Source organism: Equus caballus, chromosome 2, assembly GCF_041296265.1.
Source record: "Equus caballus isolate H_3958 breed thoroughbred chromosome 2, TB-T2T, whole genome shotgun sequence".
NCBI classification, from domain to species: Eukaryota; Metazoa; Chordata; class Mammalia; order Perissodactyla; family Equidae; genus Equus; species Equus caballus.
This window is the reverse complement of record NC_091685.1, coordinates 64,388,057-64,410,386: the sequence shown is the minus strand read 5'-3', so window position 1 is coordinate 64,410,386 and position 22,330 is coordinate 64,388,057. Positions and strand designations below refer to the sequence as shown.

At 42.0% G+C, this 22,330-nt stretch overlaps 1 protein-coding gene and 1 pseudogene across 10 annotated transcripts in view; both read right to left on the bottom strand.

Moving 5' to 3' along the window:
- MSRA (methionine sulfoxide reductase A) overlaps positions 1-22,330 on the bottom strand; it is a 384,931-nt gene that overhangs the window by 303,432 nt on the left and 59,169 nt on the right. The gene's annotated exons all lie outside the window — the stretch shown is intronic.
- Positions 15,940-16,524, bottom strand: LOC138921723 (large ribosomal subunit protein eL21-like; annotated as a pseudogene).

Genomic DNA, 22,330 nt, shown 5'->3' with positions numbered 1-22,330 from the left:
CACTCTCTTCCCTCTTATCCTCAATCTCAATTTTTATCACCAGCATTTATTAAATAGAGGTTTATATTCCCTGTTCTTATTTTTTAAGGCAGAGAAGTAGAACACATTTCTCTCTTAAAGAAATTAACTTGCTCTTTACTTAGTAGAGCTTGACTCATTCTTCCTGTGGATCACTAAACTATGATAGAAAAAGTGCTCTCCACTTTTGCTGCAAGAAAATCCAAACTATGAAAGAGTTAAATTGGGAAATTTTGTGTATTACAAAAGAATTCATTTAGGGATTTTTTGTTTGTTAATTTTTTTTTGCAATATCAGGCCCTTAGTACATTGAAACATGAATTTCTTACAGACCATGAAATACTAAAGTTGATACATAGAGAAAAGTAAAGATAAACATTTAGGAAAAACTACTTGTATTCTGAAAATTAATCAAAAATAAAAATAGGAAATCTTTGAAAACCTATGCAAATAAATGGAAAATATGGGCGCTTTACACACAACTTTCAGAAACACAGCCCCTCTACTTTTTACACCGAGGACACAGTTATCAACACCAGTGTCAATCTAAGGCTTAAAAATGACATTTTTAAAATAAATATGTAGACCTCTGTTTTATCATCCAGTATTCAGGTCAATTTTTTTATTCACAAAATACATACTCTTAAAATACATTAGAAAATCTGGCTCAATTAACATCATAACATTCTCAGATTTTTTCTGAGAAAATTTCAACAGTGAGAAATTCACAAAACATAAGAAATTCACACCTAAGTATTCTTCGGCATTATCTCCTCAAACATAAGAAAATCACATTACTCATTCTGAAGTGATAGCTCAATGAAAACCTTCAAAATAATAGAATCTTGGATCTCAAAAGAACAGAGTGGTCTCATACCCCACCGACCTAGGGGTCTGGTCCTCGGTGCCCAGGGCTGGTGCTGCCCAGCCTCCGCACGTTTCCAGGGATGGGGAGCCCCAGACCTCTGGGCCACCTGCTCCTGGTGACCAGCTCTGTTGTTGTTATGACTTTGCTGCTGCTGCTGTCACATTGAACCCAAATCTCTCTCACTGAATTTTCCACCCTTTGGGCTTAATTCTGTGCTAGCCTCATTGCACTCAGATAGGTGTCTTTCCTGCAAAGTGGCTTTTACCAAGATAAAATGATGAAACAAATCAGTGGTGAGCAGCCTCTTTTTCCAAGGATGATTCAGAAGGGGAGAAAATGTTTTTAGAGCCTTTTATTCCATTCAAAATGCAAATAGCTTAATTTAGTCCCATGGGGAAATATACAATATTCTTACAATTCAGACTACCTACTATATTGAATAAAAGACTGTCATTGAAAAAATTGGCATATTTGAGAAGTAGAAACACGAAAGCAGCCTTCTAAATTTTATTCTGAAAAAGGAACAAAGCTTGTGTTTTGAGAAGTGGTGGGCCGCATGTGTCCCCTGAGCCACAGAATGCTCATCTCTGAAGTTACAGGAAGCTTAGGCCTGTCCCTCACTCCCCCTTCACTGTGACATCCACACTCTGTCCGAAGGCTTCCAAGCCTTCACAGCCTCAAGCCCCTCCTTACACACATCCTCTGCATTCACTGAAACCAGTTCACACCCATGAATAAACTCTCAAAGAGAGTTCCATTTTTTAAATCCTTTACTTCTATCTATGATGTGAAGGGCTGTATCGCAGTCACCCCCCTCTAGACATCCTCCAGTTTACCATCTACCACTGAACAAAACATTCCTGAAAGAGTTTCACCAGTTCAAGGAAGCCTGGACTTCTGTTTCATCCATAGACAACCTTAGGATTTAGTGAAATGAGTCCTAAACTATGAGTCAGAAGAATTACATTCCAATCCCTGCTGCCTTACCTATGAGCTGTGTAGCCTGGGACCTGTTACTAACCTCTCTGATCCTTGGCTGCTTCTTATGAAAAATGGGGACAATGGAGATAATAACGCCTTTGCTGTCTGTTCCCCATGGTCAAATAAAATGATGTACAAACACATGCCTCTAAAATTATAACACTTTATTTACTTCAGGGATTACAATATCTACATAATTAATGGATCAGCACAGTGGTTTTCAAGTTTCTGAGGAGGAGATCGCCCAAGGAAGAGGGTGCAGAGCAGGCTGCGCCGTCCCGGCTCTGGGCTCCTTACACCTCCCCAGTCACCACTCAGCGCTTCTGTCTGTTTTAAGCACAGAGTTCCCAAGATTTCCATTGAGTAAAGGGTTCTCCCACTTTTTAAAAGATTAAAACCCACTGTATTAACTCCAGCATGACAGATTCCTATTAAGCTTATGGTCAATTCTTTCTAATGACTTAGCTCATTTACTGTGAAATGAATTTTCACTGAATTCTTTTATTTCCCAGTATACCACAGTCCTCTTACATGAAACAGGCACAGAATAAAAAAATAAATGTTGATTCCAAAAGAATATTTGAGGCAGCCCTTTTTCCTCTCAAAGAAGGCAGTGAACAACTTCTGAGAGTCGAAAGGATCTTTCAGATGATTGCCATGAAAAACGGCAGGCACCTCGAAGCTTCCAAATTAAACAAAACCATAAAACAACTTTTTTACACACAAACGTGGAAAACCAATTTTTTAAAAAAGACTTGTAAGTCAAGTTGGGAAATAAAGGCAGAAATGCTAGTTTCTAAAGTCGGTATCAGAATGAAGGCACCAGCGATAGTTTACTGAGCTACCCACCCTCCCAGCGCAGAGGACGGGTGTGGTTTCACTTGTTCAATGTACACTGTTTTCAGGATACAACAAGGATTCGAGGTAGAAGCGGATTTTCTTTCAGGCCAACACACATCACAGGTTACTGCAGAATTCAACTGAAACGTGTATTTGATCCATCTGTATGGTACAGGCGCAAACAGTCTTCAGGCCCATGGGAGTAACGACTAGAGGTATTCCGGACACGCCGATATGTCCTCCACAGTGGACAGCCAGCAGGGTGGGAACTCAGTGCAGAGAAAAGAAGAGATGATTTCTAATTTTGAGAAAGACATACAGAGAACAGTGAAGGAGAGGGGCAAAGACCCTGTCACAGATAAACCTCCAGAGGCAACACGAGGTGTGACAAGGAGAGGTGAGCCAATATTAAACTCCTTATGCTCCACGTGTGGATTCCTGCTCCAGCTGCAGAATTCCAGAAACACATGTGCCTGCATCTCTCTGAGCCCCTCGATTTCGTATCCACTGGTTTCTACTACATGAAAAGAAGTGTGCTCATATAATCTACAGGTTTACACGTGTCCCAATTTTTTAATTTATTGCACTTTTAAAAGTTACAATCCCACAGTCCCTGCCAAGATGCATATATTCCGTATGGCTACCCATCATCTACACATTTTAGTTTAGTGGTCTAACAAAGGGGAACTTCATTCTTGTGTGAGTGAGGGAGAAACAACGGACACAGGAGCTCGAAGGTCGCTGGACACGGGTGAGCAAATTTGCAGGAGCAGAGAGGCCCTTCTGAGAGAAAAGGAAACAGTAGGCTTTGAGCACTAAACCCTTTCTCCCCAAAACTCAAAATTACTGGAGCCTGTTGAGATGGACAAGGATGGCACCAGAGGCAGGGAAGGACAAGCCCCCCCTGAGTTAAAACCCCCAAGAGACAAGAGATGGATAACCTTTGGGGCCGCTCCTGACCAGCAATAGGGCACAGGCCTGCATCAGCCCAAGCGGCCACATGAGGGAACCTAAAGCATTTCTGACAGCGCAGCAGGAAGGGAGCACCACACAGCCAAAGGCGTCTCTCCACCGGCCAGGCCCTCACTTGCACACAGTCTTTCCCGCTGGCACTCCCTCCACGCCAGCCCATCCTCTCCTCACCTCACCACCTGACACCACCCTTCACTTCCACCCAGATGTCCAGCTCCCTTCCCCTCTGATCTTCCCTGCACCCAGAACTGCCCAGCGCCCAGAGCCCGGAGCTGGTATGACCACAGGGCTACACCAGCCGGTTTACCGCTAAGTTAGAGACATCACATGCAATATTGGCTTTGAGGGCCTGTAATGAAAATCAATAGGGGAAGGCTGAACAGGGTGTTCTAGAAGCTGCGGGGGCCTAAATCCCAGCCTCATGCTCGGCACTAACTCACCCCACAACAACAGGCAAGTCCCCTCACCTCTCCGGGCCTCGCTTCTGTAAAGCAAGCCAGGGCCACCTTCTGGGGCTTCAGTTCTGTGATTGTTAGATAAAACATTTAGGAACTTTATTTCCCTGCATGGCTGGTTGATACATTTGTGGAAAAGCCCACATTTTTATGCCTGTGAAACATATCAGCGATGTCCCAAGGAAATTCTAGAACTATGCCTGCCAGTTTGGGTACACACAAACGTGTGTTGGGTTGAACCATATGACATTGCTGATATTTGATTCTTTTTGCTCACAAAACCACAATTTCATACAGTTCAATCTAAATATACTTAGCATAGAGGCACACAAATGCGGAGAATACAGCTGTCCTCATATTCAGCTGCTGCGTATTTTACGTGCTTGGGATGATGAACTACACCTTTGCCTTACCATAGTATAAATTTAAGTGTGATAACATATATTAAATTCCTAATATAATATCCGGCACATTAGTCATATCCCAACATTACTAATGAAATCATTACTATTACCCATTGGAGTTGCTTCAACTATTTTTCAGCCCAAGAAAATTACTTCTTTCTATCTAGTATATAACAGAGCAAAAAAGCATTTTAGGTAAAACGGAACCGGCAAAAAAAAAAAGGCAAACCAAGTAAACTGTGGAATTTCTTTTGTCCTCTGGAGATTTAGGTTTCAGCGTTAAAACAAAAGAGAACTATTTCTTCCTCATCGCTTCGCCTCTCTCTGAATTGAGCGACTCCAGTGATGGAAACTGCCTTCGCTGAGGGCGCCACCTAAAAGACACAGTACCTGGGCAGGCATAGTTTATCTAAGACCTTTTTAAAAAGAAAAATAGAATTGTTTACTAAAAGAGTGAAATATAAACACTAAAGGTAGAGAGTTCTAAAATGGCGGTGCCTCTCTCATGAGCCTTTGCCTGCTGTAATTCCTACTCCAGCTTCCTCCTCACCAGAAAGCGAAGCTCGGGTCAGCTGTTACATGAAATTTAAATGTAATAGCAAGATTTATACATTTAAATTTCTCCACTGGTTCCCCTAGCAACAGCTTTAACTTCTAGAGCCTACCTTGGATACAGATACTCCAGCGAGAGTTCTTCGGGACTGATTTCTTAGAAAGCCTACACTGCAGTCAGAACACAGCTCGCAAAACAACATTGGAACAAAAAATAGAACGACATCTTTAAACAAAAATTAAAGTGGGTTCATCACGGACATATTTCAACCAAACATTTGGTTTAGCTGCTCTGTTCTGCCATAGAAAAAGACCTCCCTCCTAAACATTTCATTAATACCTCCCTAAAGCAGTTGGGCTCTTTCTGTCACCACCCGGATCAGAGCTCTGATACGACCCATGCAGTCTGGTCTGGACTGCTGTCCGTGAAATGACAACGGGCCACAGGCAAATTTAGACCAGAGACTGTGCGAAAAATGAACCTCTCAGCAAAGGTTCCTCAAGCCAGAGCAAGCACTGACAGTGACTTGGTGTGTGTGTGACACAGGCACAGACCTGTGACACTGTCACCTATATTAGAGAGCAACACTGACACAGGTATCAATTAAAATTCCCATTTTGTACTAACTAGATAGGCATGAAAAGAATTCATCTCCAGTTTGAATGCTGACTCCACACGAACTCAACACTGAAAAATTTAAAGTGTTGTATTGTGTTCTCCAACTGGCGAAGCGGGGAGCTATTCTTTCTCTCCTCTTCTCACACAGTAACAGCTACTGACCTCCACCTGGGAGTCTGTGAGCTCACCTACAACAGGACAAGAGAAAGGTAGAGAGACTGGAAGAGTGAACACAGAAAACCAGACGGCGTGGAAAAGACATCTTCTAATTTATCATGACATAAGCTCCTTCAAGACAGCCTCTGAAGAGGTAGATTTATGGGTCAGGATATGTATCCAGTTAGGATTCAGCCTCAGAGAATCCCAATAATAACACTCGCTACCATTTCTTTTTTTTTCCCTAAAATCACCAAACATCCCCTTATCCTGGTGAATATGAGTGACCACTATTTCTTTACTAATTATAGCTTTAGCCTCGCTTCATTCCTTCCACCTTGTAGATAAGATTTATTAAGATGCCTGATCACAGAATTACTCACACTTCTTTTTTTTTAAAGATTGGCACCTGAGCTAACATCTATTGCCAATCTTTTTTTTTTCTCCCTTCTTCTTCTTCCCAAAGCCCCCCAGTACATAGTTTTATATTGTAGTTGTAGGTTCTTCTGGTTGTGCTATGTGGGACACCACCTCAGCATGGCCTTATGAGCAGTGCCATGTCTGTGCCCACGATCTGAACCAGCGAAACCCTGGGCCACCAAAGCGGAGCATGCAAACTTAACCACTTGGCCAAGGGGCCAGCCCCAGTCGCTACATTTCTAGAGCACTCACCACATGCCAGGCCATATGCTTAGTACTTTATATCAATTTTCTGATTTAAATCTAACGGTAACCCTATGACTTAGGTATTTTCTTCCACCTTTAGGGATGACAAAGCTAAGGTTTAGATGGGTTCAGCCCTGAAGGGCCGCACAGGTGGTAGGCAGCGGGCCCAGATCTGAACCTAGGCTAGCTGACCCTAGTACAGACTGTCTCTAACACATCTTTCCTGGAGGCTCAGAGCTGAGAGCCCTAAGATCTAGTCAGGCCCATGGCCAGGACATTGTCACTGACGCACTGAAGCGTGAGGCAAGGGCAAAGCAAGGCCTGGCTGTGGACCAAGCACCCTCCTGGGTAGGGCGCCCAGGAGCCAGGGTGCCCCCTGGCCTGGACCATCTTCATTTCTAATACGTGCCAATAATACGAATCTTACAGAGTGGTTGTGAGGACCCAACGAGCTAGAACAGAATGCATGGTACTTAGCACCACACAGCTGATGCTCAGTCAATAGTAATTCCCTCCCCTCTAAGCACCCTCACTGCTCTCCCACATAGTCCACGAAAAACAGAACTGAAAATGTAGGTCTCACTGACAATGGATCCACGGACCATGGGCACCTTCCCAAAGCATCCACGCCCAATATGGCTTTGCTTCTCTGAGAGCTGGACAGTTCCAGGCCTTTTAACGCACTCTTGTAGGACTCAACCCCAAGGAGGATCCCATACTGTGCCCGTTGTAAGTAAAGTACAATTTATGTGAGGCCAGGCCTGCTGTCAAGTCTTCCAGCCTCCTAGCCAAGTGGCAGTTAGTAAATGGCCAAAGCCTCGTTGCCCTAAAGTGTGGGGTCCATCCAGACTGAAAGTCGAAAGACACCTCTGTGTGTATCAACTCTGCCACCTATTTACTTTACAACTTTGGGCAGATCATTTAACCTTTCTAACCCTAGCATAGTATCTGACATACGACAAGCACTCAGTGAATAGTAATTAGTATGCTTCTTACTACTCTATATCTCGCAGGATTGTGGTTAGGCTTTTAAATGTACAGGGAAGTGCCTTGTATGGAAATGTCAGGAGAGGGTGAGGTGGGCTGGAATAAGCTGGGCAGCAAGGAATTTCTACGTCAAGCTCCTGGAACAGCAGTGCTTGATGTTTCAGACATGACTGCAGGGCTCATTGGTTGGCACAATGCTCTTCATACCTGGGTGAGTTACACAACATACATCACCATAGCCAGACCCTGGGCGTGGGGACAGGAGGCCCAGTTAGGGCCAAAGACGCTATAGGGAATCCACTGACAAAAACATCAGACAGTCGCCTCAGCAAGACTGCAGGAGAGCGTGGATCTGACATCATTAATGTCAGATAAGCAATCTGAAAGCCCAAATTTGCTTGCAAATGGGGAGACTTCACTTCCTCAGGTAAAATTCCCTATTTACAGAACAACCAGGACCAATGTGACTTCATTGAAAAGCCCTGCTCAGATAAATTAAAAATAGCAATCAACCTGGAGAATTTTATTGGCAAGGTGGGAACAATTTCACTCTATCTGATCCATGATGGAATATAACACATGTCAGTCTTCCCCATTCTTCCCTTTATTAATCAATTAGGAGACCAAAAAACTCAATAAAAAATCATATAAAAGGCTTATAAACATCATTCAAATCTTCTTTACCAGTCATTTGCTTTCATTTAGTAGAACTGGTTTTTCCATTAAAAGAAAATTAAATAAAATATGAGATGTTATTGTAGCTGCTTAAGAGGAGATTTGGGGATTATACTTCTTAGAAAAGTAATTTCTATTTCCCTCCTGCCCCCGGCATCCCGGTGCTGTGTCCCAGCTCAGCGACACACACAGCAAGAGCGTGCAGCGGCTGGCTGCTGGGCCGACACTGGCCACAGGCAGCAAGGGACAGTAGGATCTCTGGGACCTTCTAACTGAGGGTGTGTGGAGGGGCTCTCTGGCACTGGGAATTTTAACAAGCTGCACAGGAATTTCTGCGGCACATCAAAATATGAGGACCAGAATTCCAAATCATTAATTACTGACCAATGAATACAAGTTCAATCCCTGAACGATCAGAAGTACAAACCAGGGACCTCCTAACCCTTATCTGTCCCCCACTTCACACCACCCCTGTCCTAACCTTTGCAGTGCTGTTCCACCGACCTGGGGTGCCCTCCCTTACAATATGCACTTCTTTCTCCCCGCAAGCTAATTGCTACCTGCCCAAATCCTACATATTCTTGAAAACAGTTAAATACCTCTATGTACCTTTCTTTGATCCTATCAGCCAGAAGTAATTTCTTCTGTGGCTAAATTTCCATTTAATTTGTGCTTTATTTGCATCATTATCGCCTTCTACCTTGCTCTGCAGATATTAACACACACATTTCTCCAGTATTAGATGGCAAGCTTCTGGAGAGAAGGATTCATGTCAGATTCACCTTTATATCCACAGAACGCAGCACACGATAGGTGCTCTATTATTACAAAAAGAAGGAACAAATAAGAAACAAAGGAACAAAGGAAGGAAGGAAGGAGAACTCGTGTCCTTTCTTATAACTTTTATAGTTCTGTAGTTTGCAAAAACAAGCTGAGCTTGCTCCACAGACCATTAACATTTCTATATACACACTCAGCCTGCTAATAAAAGCACACTGAGGATTCTTAAAGGCCCTATAAGAAAGGCTTTATATCCTGGCTTTAGCATCGCTGGCATCTGTGGCATCTAAAACCTGAAAACGCTATTCCTCTGAGGTGTCATTAGCTTTCCGTGTGCCTTCAAAGGCTCAAAGACAATTTCCTGGACTCCTGTAAGAATGCCAGTTTCTTTCCAGCCACTGCAAAATATATCTTAGCTACCGCTGGAATTGTCATTTGCTTTCTATGCCTTCAAAAGCACTGTGAGAGATATAGCCCTGTACTATTATGGGCACTGGCGGTTTCCCTATGCCATATCAAAAGAGCCCTCCACAGTTTCTTTGTGTGTGCAGCCTCTGTGTGTGCACAGTGACACTAAGATTATTTTTCTGGTCACATGCCTTGTCCACAAAGCCTACTCAACTTTTATCTAAGAGCTTCCCAGAGAAAGAATAGGTCTGAGGGGAAAAATCCAAACAGTAACAACCCTTATTTCACTCAGATCTATATTAAGAGAACAATGGTAACAATGCTCTAAAATCCAAAATAATATTCACATATAGGTCAGAATTTAACCTATCTAGTCTTTCATAGCAGGGAGCAAGATGCGGTCACTATTCTCACCGAGTAATACCATTAGTCAAGGCATGAGCTCTCCTACTTGCCCTGAAAAGTTGCTATTCTATGTGATAGAATTATAAACAGTCTCTAATTCACAAAAGAATTATAAACAGTCTCTAATTCACAAAGCTGCTGAGGATTCTTCCACACTGTAAACACAGTGTTTTTCAGTGGGGGTGCGACTGGCATTTAGGGCAGGACAATTCTCCGCTGGGGGGGGGAAGGGGGGGACGGCGGAGGGGGTGCTGTACTGCACTCTGCTGAATGTTTTGCATCCCTGATAATGCCAGTAGCATCCCCAGTAATGTGATTCCCAAAAGTGCACCCCCAACATTCCCCGTTACCCACTTGCTCCTAAGTGGGGTGACTACAGCTAGCGCCTGAACCAACGTGCACGCACACATGCACACCCACATTCTAAAATCCACATTGCTACGCATATTATAGGTCATGGGGTGTATATATGTATGTATCACTAGAGAGATAAAGAAAAGGGAAATGTGGAGAGCAGAACGAACATTTGTCAAATGCTGACCGTGAGCAAGCCAGATGTGCACGGCTTAGGCAGACTTGGACACAGATGAGCTCGGCCATTTACAAACAGAATGTCTTTATTTTTCCTAACAACTGGTATCTTTGCTTTTTTGAGCTTCCTGGGACTCAACGATGGGGGAATGGGGAGAGGAAACCTAAAATCACCAATTAACAGCATTTCCACCCCTTCTGATGCGTACAGTCCTATCCGGTGTATTCTGTGCTCTAATTCTGTTACTAAAATCACGCCCCCTTCTCTCAGTTGGTCTCTCTCCTTCTCCTCCTCAAAGTCCTGCTTCTCAGTGCTCATGGTTCCCCTGGACCCAGGGCTATGGGGGCAGGGGGCAGCTGCTTATGCAAAAGAAGGAAAATCATTGTTTCAAGTTATTGCCTCAGCAATTTCTTCACCTCATCATTTTACACATACATCATCCCATTTAATTTTCTCAACAACCCTGAAAGATGTGCATTTTAATTCTCATTTTTAAGGTCAAATAAATTTTCCAAGTAGACAAGCCAATCTGTTCGTTCTAAAGCTGGGCTCGCTTCTCTTTACTTCTCTGCCTCTACAACACCATGCTACCACCATTACCACAAACAATGACGACGAGAATAACAATAACGTCAAGGAGTGTCCATGGCAGGAAAGCATCTGCTGCAAATTTGTGTCTGTCTGTTTAAAAATATAGTCTCAGGCAACCAGAAGCTAGAGGAATAGGATGTTCTGGTTGATGGACTCCATCAATTAGCCACAGAGTCCCTCTGCTTGTGCAGAATAGAATTGGGATAGTGTTATGATACAGTCTTCTCCCCTCAAGGGGCTTGCAAACTAGTGAGAAAATTAAGACACAGAGAAAGCACATGTTATACAATGTTGCTGCCTAAGTAGGGCTGACAGTAAAGGCATTTGGAAGTTTACCAAGGAGACTTGAATGTCTTCCTCAACTCCTGTCATAGAAAAAATCAATTTAAATATAATTAACATAACAAGTTTTTGATATGATTCACTATAACATGCCCACTGCATAGTAAACATTTAGTAAATATGCGTTGGATGAATGAATGAGTGAAGTAATGAATAGTACCTTTGATGAAAAAGAAGAGTTGAAGACCAGAGAACTTCTCAGTGGGTCTTTAGCACTGTCTAAAGGAAAAAGATACAAAACAGTAGCCCCTTCCCATGCTAGAGCTGGCTTAAATTTGGAATATCACCATGGGTAGAATTTTCCTCATAAAACGCACTTATATAGACAACAAGGCCAGGCTGAAAGGTAAGTGCTGACTAGCTTGTTTTCTAGGCTCAGCTACTGGCTAAGGGATCCAGGCCAGGCCCCACAGAGATGAGTCACGGAAGTTTGCATATACTAAAAGATAGTCAAAATCAGAAATGGCCAATCTAGTAATGCCACATGATCTTGAATAGGCTTATGTTAATGTTTTCCTACCATTGGAATTAAAACAGAAACTTCTTGAAGTTCTCCTGAAGAACTCATGGAGAAGGAGAATATATCCGCTTTCCTGCTCTTCCTCAACACACCGCAGGCCACAGAGGGTCTCTAACTGACTCCAGCTTGGCGAACACTGCCCCAGATGAAAAGACTGAGCTGGCAGCAGGCCACATGCAAAGAGAAATCATTCCACATGTGGGAAATAAAAAAATCCATTCTTCCTGAATGTCTGAAAAAAAAACACTTGAAGTTAAGTAAGACTTAAATTTCTATAACACCATAAAGAAAATAATATATGGTTTTCATACCTGAATTTCTCTACTTGTATTTATTCAAACTCTGACATTTTTTAATTATGCATTTCTTTTACTTAACAACAATCTTTTGAATTTCAATCAAATTAGCTAAAGTACTTGCTAATTTACTCAATTCTCTTTTATCAATAAATAGAACAAGTGTCCTTATCCCCAGTATCAAATATTCATTGACTGTTTTAATGCTAACTAGTAAATAAGCTTCAGGAAGGATCCCTGGAGAATACCATTTAATATGTCACCTTCCATTCATTCCTTCTGGGTGACGTCTAGTGACGTCTACTCTTGTGAAACAAATCTACCTTGTAAAATGGCCGCTAAATGCAAGTATGAACTCTAAACCAAGTTCAAAAAGTGGGTTATCCAATGAAATGTGGTATATACATCCAAAGGAATATTATCCAGCCTTAAAAAGAAATGAAATTCTGATACATCCTACAACATGGTTGAACCTTAAGGACATCATGCTAAATGAAATCAGTAAGTCAGACACAAAAGGACTAACACTGTCATGATTCTGCTTACATGAGGTACCTAGAATAGGCAATTCATACAGACAGAAAGTAAAATAGAGGTTACCAGGGGCTCAGGAGAGGGGGAAATGGGGAGTTATTGTTTAATGGATATAATTTCTATTTAGAATGATGAAAAAGTTCTAGAAATGGATAATGGTGATAGTTGTACAACATGTGAATGTACTTAATGCCACTCAGCGGTACACTTAAAAATTGTTAAAATGGTAAATTTACCACAATACGAATATTTTATGTATATTTTACCACAATAAAAAAAAAAGGTTATCCAAATCAAGGACAATTACAAATGATTCGGTTTCTCCTTCCCCCAATCATACCCTATATATATCTTATTAGTTTGTTTATAAAACAAGCCAAGCACTGTAAAGAGAAAAAACAAAATTGAACACAGTCTCACTTAAAAAACTTGAGGACAAAAAAAAATCTAGACGAGCACAGCAGATATCCTACAGAGGGGACAAAGCACTCTGGAATTTACAAACTGAGAGTGAGTAAGGACACAAAGCTATGAATTCTAGAGCAAAGTCTGGAAGTTAAGTTCACCAAAATATCAAATGTGGTTATCTCTGGGGGATAGGATTTTTCAGTGATTTTTACTTTCTTTGTATTTTGGGGTACTATTGGACTTCATTCATAGTAAGCATGCGTCATTTAACAAAAACAATACACTTATTTAAAAAAGAAAAAGTGAGTAAAACAATGGAGTCCATTTTGTCCATCTTCCTCCATTTTGTCTGGCTTCAACAACTTTGACCAAAGACACAACTCCACTCATCAGGCAGTATTTATTAATTTATTAATTATAGGAATCTTGGGTTCCTACCCGGGGGACAGTCTCCCAAGTATAGTATGGAAGTAGCATAATTTCCAGGGTTTTCCTTTCTTTCCTTTTAAAGATGGATAAAAACACAGCCTTCTTCCAAAATCAGGTGGAGTTCTGTAGGAAACCTGACTCTTGGTGCCTTTGATTAGCCTCAAATCATAAAAGGTGTGGCAAAGGCCCTTTGATGGGGTTGATGGTTGTCTTACTATAAAATGGCCAAAAGCTTTTAGTAGCCCAACAGAGAATGAATCATTGCTGTGAGTAACAACACTTACTGGTATCAATTTCTGTGAATGAATGTTAGTCATCATTAAATGATGGCAGAGGTTAAGATGCTGCATCATCTCTTACACAATACCTTCGTGGACCAATTGACATTTTGAACATCCAAAAATGTTCAGGAGGAAGAACTTTCATTAGAGACTGTCAGATGACTTTGAAGACTAGAGAATGTCTCTATCATTCAGTGCTGCTCAATGGCTCCCCCTTTGCCTTCAGGATCAAGTTCTAGCTCGTTAGCCTCGTGGCTGAGGTCCTTCATAAGGTGGCCCTGAATATTCTCCAGCCTCATCTCTCACCATACTCTCCACGCTGCTTCCCTCCAGCAACAGCCAGCAGGTCCAGACCAATTCCCTCTCACCTTAGCACCACTGCACAGGTTATAGGTTATTCCCATTCCTGGCGTGCCCCTACTTCTCTCCCCTCTCCTTCTGCTTATCTAACTCCTACTCCTCCTTCAAGGCACAGGGCAAGTGTTCGACTACCTGGGTTCACTTTTCTATTCAAACTTTTATCTGTGGCTCCCTGCTCTTGGCCCCCAGCCCTGCCACACCACCCTGTCCAACCCTGTGAGAAACTCCCCAAGTCTTATTCACCCAGGTGTCCCAACATCATAGGCTACCCATGGAGGAAGCACACAGTAAATGTTTTTGAACAAATGAGTGATGTCACTGAACTCATGACTTTTCATGTTAAGAGGAATGACTGCTCCCAGAGAGTCAGGTCTCCTAGCTTTTCTAATCAGTACCAGATTTGGATCACAACGAGATGTGCAAAAAGACCAGCTCTCCACCCACATCAGGAGTCAGTCCAGTGGCCCAACTGCATGCTCTTCCCTGGCAAGGATTTAAAGTTTAACCGGAACACGACAGGTGCTCAGCTTACAACTAGCGAAGGAGGACTAAGGAGTGAGGACCTCTCCCACGTAGTCAAGGCGCTGAGAGTCCAGCCCCAGAGGACAGACCTAGCCAGAAAGTTGCCCTCTGCTCTTCAAAGGAAACACTTGGCAGCTTTTATACTCCATAGAATGTTCTGGCACAATTACTGAACTTATCCTCAACATCTAGAAGGCTATCATGGTTGATCTTCTGAAATCACTAATGACCAAGACGTAGTAACTAGTGGTTCATCAAGTTGATAGAAGTGGTGATGGCATCAACACTTCCTAGCTAAAATTTTCCATTTTATTCCCATCTTACAATTCAATATCTCTATTTAATCACAAAATGAATTATCTTCCAAAATAATAAATGTTCAGTACCTTTCTAAATAATAAAATACATTTTCCCAGCACATGTTTATAGCTTTATTTTTATGCTAGAACTGATGTGAAATTACACGTCATGAATTATTCATACCCTCCAATTTAATTCAATTATTTTTACTGAATTCATATCTAATCCTAAAAATGTTTAACTCAACCAAAAGAAGTCATCTCTGCACGCTTCAATAATAGATTTCTTACAAAATTTCAGGAAAGATAAGTGCATATTTGGTTTGAAATGGCAAAGCATATTATAATTATAATGATGAAAATAATTTTAATTATTTAACCATACATTCTGTTCTATTTACTGACTGATGTCTCATAAAGGGAAATTTATTTAATATCAAAGTAGAATCATAGGGGCAAGAAGTGGCTCTTAGTTCCAATTGTGGCACCAAAGTCACTTTTAGATTTTCCACAAGATTTGCACATATAATAGGCAGATCCCCTCTTAAATGAGAGCAGATACTTTGCCCAATCAAAAGCATAAATTTTGTGCTTATAGAAGAGATCTGATTTGTCACGTAGAAATCAGAAGAGGGTAACCATTGTTCCCCTCCTTAGTGAAAAACCCTTTGAGGCTCATGCCTCTTACCTACTGACCTCCTTGGAACTGTTCCCACTTTGTCAATGGCTTTGCCAACTGTCTCCCTATCCATCTCTCCATCTCATACCCTAGCACCATTTAGGGGTGGCCTCAATGTTCCCAAAGAAGGCATTGGAACTCCCTTGCCTCTAAGTTCCTAGATGTCTTCAGTTCCATTGACTTTCACCACCACTTCACTTGCACCACCCATATCCGCAGCCACACTCAAGCTGGAGATCCCTCTACCCTCCAATCCCAAATGCCAACGAACCATTCTCTGACCACAGCTTCACAGAACTTTTCCGCTCATCACACTTGCTCTCTAACTTCATCAAGACTTCCATCCCCTTGGCCCCACTAAGTTCTCTGGATCCACTTACATTCCTAATAAGACTATACATCACAATTAATCATTTAAATCACTTACTTTTAACAAATAGACGTCATTTTTTTATACACACCTATTATGCCATGCATTCATAAGGAGTGGGTCCCAGCAGCTCAGGCTTTTTCCATTGGTTCTCACAAACTGTGCTTCTCTGGGCAGAGGAGGCTGGTGCTTCAGTTGAAACCAGGTACCTTTCTCCTTGGCTTCCTTCTTTTTCTGATTACTCCCCTTCATGAGTTTCAAGAAGCTCTCTTGGCTCTTAGAGTGCTTACTATGCTCAATACATATATTAACACTCTTGGCAATAACTTTTTCTTTAACTTGTTTGTTTACAACAACACCAACAGCATGCTGGGTACACTGTAGACTCTTCCAGTTTTGCCATGGTAACATTTGTGGGCCATGCCTTTTTGAACAGTGCCCATTCCCTTGATGTCTACAATATCACACTGCCTGTAGATTCACATGTATGCTACCAAAGGAACAACTCCATGTTTTCTAAAAGGCCTAGAGAACATGTAGCAGGTGCCTCTCCTCTTTCCCTTTGTGTTCGTCATTTTGGCGAATTATTAGAAGATGGCAATTCCAAATGAAAGGCTTAAATCACTCCTTGCCCCAACCTCCAACTCTTTTCCCTCTAAACTTCTGCCACACCTAACCCACAAAGTCCCACACCTGGATGGCTATAAGCATCTATTTTCCCACTTCTATACCAGCCTCCTGAGTACTGCTAGAAGAAGTCACACTGTCATTTAGGTTAGTGCTATGACAAAGTTATGGTATCCAGCCTCAGGAGAACCATCAGTGGCACCCAAAAATCCTCTATATGCCTCTAATGAAAACCCTCTACCACTCTCCACATCATCTATTTCAAACCGTCCTCACCCTCCTCAAGCCCTCACCCTCTCATTTCAATTTCACTGCCCACTCCTACCTCACAGAAAAACCTAGAAGTTATCCAGAAGATACTGTCTTAATCTTGCCCACCATCAACAAATTTATCTGCATCAGTAATATCTTCACTGCCAGGTTAAAAGGATGAGAGCCTGTCTTACACCTGTCTATTTCAATGGCATTTTTTTAAGTGACTACTCTTTTTTAAGTTTTTCCAAAATATTTGACTTAATTTTAATGCAAACAAAAGCTTTTTCTGTTTTTGCACTTATATTCCATTGGTTTGCCTAATATATAATTAACTTGTGAAAACTTAGTAACTAGCACAACTGACATAAAAAGGTTTGGGAACAAACATGTCAGACTCCTGGCAAAGCATGCAAATTACAGAAGTGCGCAGATCTATGAAGATATAGACTACTGGCTGAAAGCACTCCGTCTAACAAGCACCTCTGTTGCAATGCTTTAAGAGACAAAGAGGCTTATCAATTAATACAGTGAGTCTGGTAGATGGAAATCAGTCAAGAGAGTGGCTACTGTCTTGTTTTACACTTATCATGCTTTACTTTAATTACACAATTTGTTTACATAATCATCTCGCCTACCATATTCTAACTCCCTGAAGAAAAGTTCTATGCCTTCTCATTTTGGTGTCCTGAACATATCTAGCACAGTTCCAAGGAAATTATAGATATTCAGCAAATATTTTGAATTGAATTGAACTGAACTGAACTGAATTGAATTGACATGATACTGACTAAAATTTTTGGATATAAAAATCCAAAAAGTTTTAGATGCATTTTGTGTGTGACTGAGACATACATGGAGAGGTGGGTCCTTAATTCTTGGTGTCACTACCCCTTTGTACACATTCCATGGTGCTAGTGTTGGAAACCAGACACCAATAGGCAGATTACAGGTCTCAGACAGTGTGGCATCTCTTCCAATTAACAAAGTTCTTCTTGCTCATCACTGAAAATCCCACGTCCTTCCTATTTGGTACAATTCAAACTCAATGCTTCCAACCTCAGCAGAGCCTTCAGTGTTGCTGAATATTACTTTCTCCTTGTGCCTAATAAGTTCCTCTGCTGGACATTCTGTTTGCTCTTCCAGAACCACTCTCCACTCTGTGTGTGCCCTGTCAGGACTATGCATCGATGGGCTCCCTTGATCCCTGACTTCTTGTTGGGTTCAGCCAATGGGAGACGCTGGCGGGAGACTGGACAGCAGAAAGACTGGGTGGAAATATATTCCCCTGGCTGTCTCTCCCAACCAGACCACAGTTTGGCATTGGTTGTGTTCCTCTACTGAAGGGCAGAATTCCTGTAGGGTGATCTTCTCCTATAGCCCTGGTTCCATTCTTGTAATGGCTCCCTCCTCTTGCCCCCTTGGGTCTAGGAGTGTTAAAACTATTTCTAGATCCTCAGTACTCACCATTCCTTGATGGTTTCTTTTACCCCTGCCCACATCTTTGTAAACAGTACCTTCTTTCAGCTTTCTCCAATTGTTATCCTTCTTGAGTATATTTCTGCCAGGACCCTCACTAAGTCCATTTGTCCACTACACAGGGACAATTCCAAGACTTTACCATTCTCAGTATTCTACTCAAGGCCTAAATTCTGGGAAGTTTTCCTCTCAACCCCATCTCCTCTCCTGCCCTAAGGCTGTTCTTCACTGACAACCTGGACTCCAAGTATCAAGCGCATGCCTCTATTATAGCACTCAACACTTTTCTCTTTGTCACACATTTCTTTGAATGTTTTCCTCTCCAAAAGGGCAAGGCTGTGCATTAATCATCTCAGTAACCCTAGTGCTTATCAGAGAACCAAATACATACAGAAATACCTTGCCATGATTGCTTTTCCATGTTAGAGTAACTCCACACTTCAATCATTCAGCCCACAGCAAACCATTCCCAAGTGAGGGACTTAATCACCAGTTCTCTGAGGTTGCAGCAGACAGCACATTAACCAAATGGCCTTTATTACCTCCTCTAACTGCTAAGGAACGTGACCCGGTGAAGACTTAAAAAACAGGCTCCTACAGTGTCCTGTTATCATCTTGTTCATCAAAAATCTTTTTCCTTCAACAGACACTTATTCATATTTTATTATGAAGACATGCATTTTATGGACAAATTATATAGTAATATTAAAACATACTAGAAATAATATCCAAGATAATGGATCTCCATGGAGTTAACAGCTGTAATTCACTACCATGCTCTTTGAGAGTGCTTGTGTAGACACAAGCCATGAACTATAAGCAAGCAGAACAAGAGCCTACACAGCTGTTCGAGAGCTGAAAGGCACATTCCAGATCCCCCATGTTCACAGGGGATTCCAGAGGTCTTGGGAATAGGGGGATTCTCCTCAAGGGTATCTAGAACCTGATTTCAAGAATACTGAGGTCCTCCTTGAGGGGGCCAAATCAGCCTGGCCTGAGCCAAGAAAGCCAAGGATTGTTGCCTTCCAATATTTTAGACACCAATAAGTTTCTACCCAAGGTGATCCTACATCCCAGATGTTCTAGCACAAGCCCAGAGACCAACTCTGCCATTGAGGGGAGGGGGGAAATTGGATAAGAGTTTCACAAAAGATGTAACAGGGGAGCTGGTTTAAAGAATGTGTAGAAGTTTACCAGCTAGTAAAAATAAGGAAGCACAGTCTAAGCAAAAAAAAAAAAAGAAAAAAAAAAACAGGAGGTGCAAAGGCACAGACGTAGGGAAGAGCAGGAAATTTGGGGAAAGGACAAAGAGATCAAGCACAGGGTATGGAGAGGAAAGGGAGGAGAAGAGGATATCAAGATGGCTTGGGCTTAGGTTGTAAAGAACTTTGAGTACTCACCTGAAGAGTCTGGACTTTACTGTGGGGAAAATGGAGAGCCACTGAAGGTCTTTGAAAAAAGAGATGATTAGGCCTATAGTATGACCTCAGTGAGATCATAAACCACTTGAGGCGAAGATACGTCTTCTATGGTTATTTATGTCATCCAGAGGCCTTTACACATAGTTGGAACCATGATTTACATATTTTTGTTTCCCTTTAGCATTTCCCACAGTTCACTGCATACAGCTAATACTCAGTCGATGTTTGCTGAATAAATGAATAAAAGAGTCATTATTATCAAGTCCTTCCTAGAATCGAGGATGTACACCACTGACCGATGAGACGTGCCAAGGCTATACAGGCAATGAAGTAAAATATTACTCCAGCGCAGGACTGAGGACTAAGAAAAGCCACAGCTATGCCCAAGATCTGCCAGCCAACGCTAGCCCAGGGGGATAGTTAAAACCCAGTGAAAATAAAATAGCCAGAAACTTCCACTAAAATCTTGTAAACACCTTTGATTTGGTGGCTCTATCTTCCCTGACTGATGAAAATTAAACATCTCCTCCAAGTGATAAGTGCATCATGTGTTTTTATTTGTGCTCAACCTTTGGTATCTTCTTATCAAGATGGAATGTTACATTTGTGTTAATTCAAGCAAGGAAGCAGGGACCCAGGATTTTTCTTTATCACAGCAATCAGAGATTCATTCATCACTGAAAATGAGAGTAAATTTAGGTTTTCTCTGAAAACATTTCTAACTGGCTCATCAGAGCAAAGAGAGTCCAAGTTACCGAAAATTAAAATATTTTAATGCTAGCAAGTAACATTCACAGCCTTCATCAAAAACCCTGAAATGTATTTGCTTGATCTTAAGGTAACTGAGCAAGTACGTGCATGGATAACACTCACATCAGCACCATCAAATTACTGATTATCCACATATACAAGACACTTTGTTGGATTAATAAAAGACATGATCCCAACAACTAAGATTCATTCTAATACCCAGAATACAGAAACTTACATTCACAGAAAGCCAGTCTTTCTCCATTCCCAAAGAGAAGAGCCACGAGTTCACACTTACACAGGACAGAACAGCCCATGCTCCCCTTTATGCACATTGCAGCCAGCCAGAGTGCCGAGACAACCCAGCCCATGGGAAAGCTGTGGATTTTCCAGACTATCTTTGTGCCCCTTTGAGTGACCCTTTCCTCTCTTTCTTGGAAATTCTTCTTCTTAAATGCCCAGTGCTCTCTCTGGGCCTGGGGAGCCCTCTTCTCCAATCTCTCTCTAGACTTACCCATCCTGTGTCCCATCCTGCGTCATTGGCTCTTCCCTTGAAAACCAACTTGGGAAATCAATCCCAGACAAAGCAGGAATGCCTAACAGGAATGCCTCATGATGTGCTGCAGAGGAATCCAGGTTCTAAAAGAGGACTCCTGGAAAGCATAAGGCAGAGAAATAATTGCCCAAGGTGGAATTTCGGGCATTACGCAGCCAGAGTTATTTTGGGCAGCAGTGCATTTTCAGCGCCCCTCATATTATTCCACGAGGTAAGTCAACTATTTTGCCAATATCCAAGCCTCTACCCCACATACAGCCCAAACAGAACTTAATCTTTTTTAAAGTCTAAGATGCCTGGTTCCACCTTAGCAGACCTTGCTCTGTGCTTCTATGGCATCTCAGGCTTATAACAATGACATGTTATCAAACTGTATCAAAATTATTTGTTTATTTGTCTAGCTTCTTGCCTCCAACAATCTGTGGATACCCATATCTTAAGGGGAGGGACTACATCTTTGATCTCTGTACCCTAGAGCCCAGCACAGAACTCAGCATTCAGTAAGTGCTCAATAACTGTCAAATGAATACGTTTTTAACTCAACATGTGAAATTAATGAACCATTACTTGGTTCATTAATACTACAATCTAACTTGAGTTTTAATGTTGTTGGTTGAAAGGATGGTTCTTTCCTTCTTTGAGACACAACTTTAAGCCCTGTGCCACAGCAGCAGAGCAAGGCCATTATTTCAGCAGTGCTGGTCACGGCGGTGGCTCCAGCTTGAATTGACACCTCCATCCCCTCTAGTCACCACGGGTTAGACATTAAAGAAACGTGCAGGACCTACGGGAACGTGCAGCTACTCTTGGCCCTACTGTCCCTAACACAGCCTGATATTTTTTTCCAAATAGTGTCTTCATTGTTTTAAAAATTGATACAGTTTGCATTTTTTATACTTTCTATTCATTAATCCATTCATTAAATAGCTATCGAGGGGGCCGACCCAGTGGCGCAGCGGTTAAGTTCGCACGTTCCACTTCTCAGCGGCCCAGGTTCGCCGGTTTGGATCCCGGGTGCGGACATGGCACCGCTTGGCACGCCATGCTGTGGTAGGCGTCCCACGTATAAAGTAGAGGAAGATGGGCACGGATGTTAGCTCAGGGCCAGGCCTCCTCAGTGAAAAGAGGAGGACTGGCAGTAGTTAGCTCAGGGCTAATCTTCCTCAAAAGAAATAAAAATAAAAATTAATGAAAAATAAAAAAAATAAAAAGCTATTGAGTGTCAGTTGTGTTCTATTCTAACTTCTAAATGCTGGGGATACAGCAGTGACTAAGACAAAGTCCCTGCCCCCATGG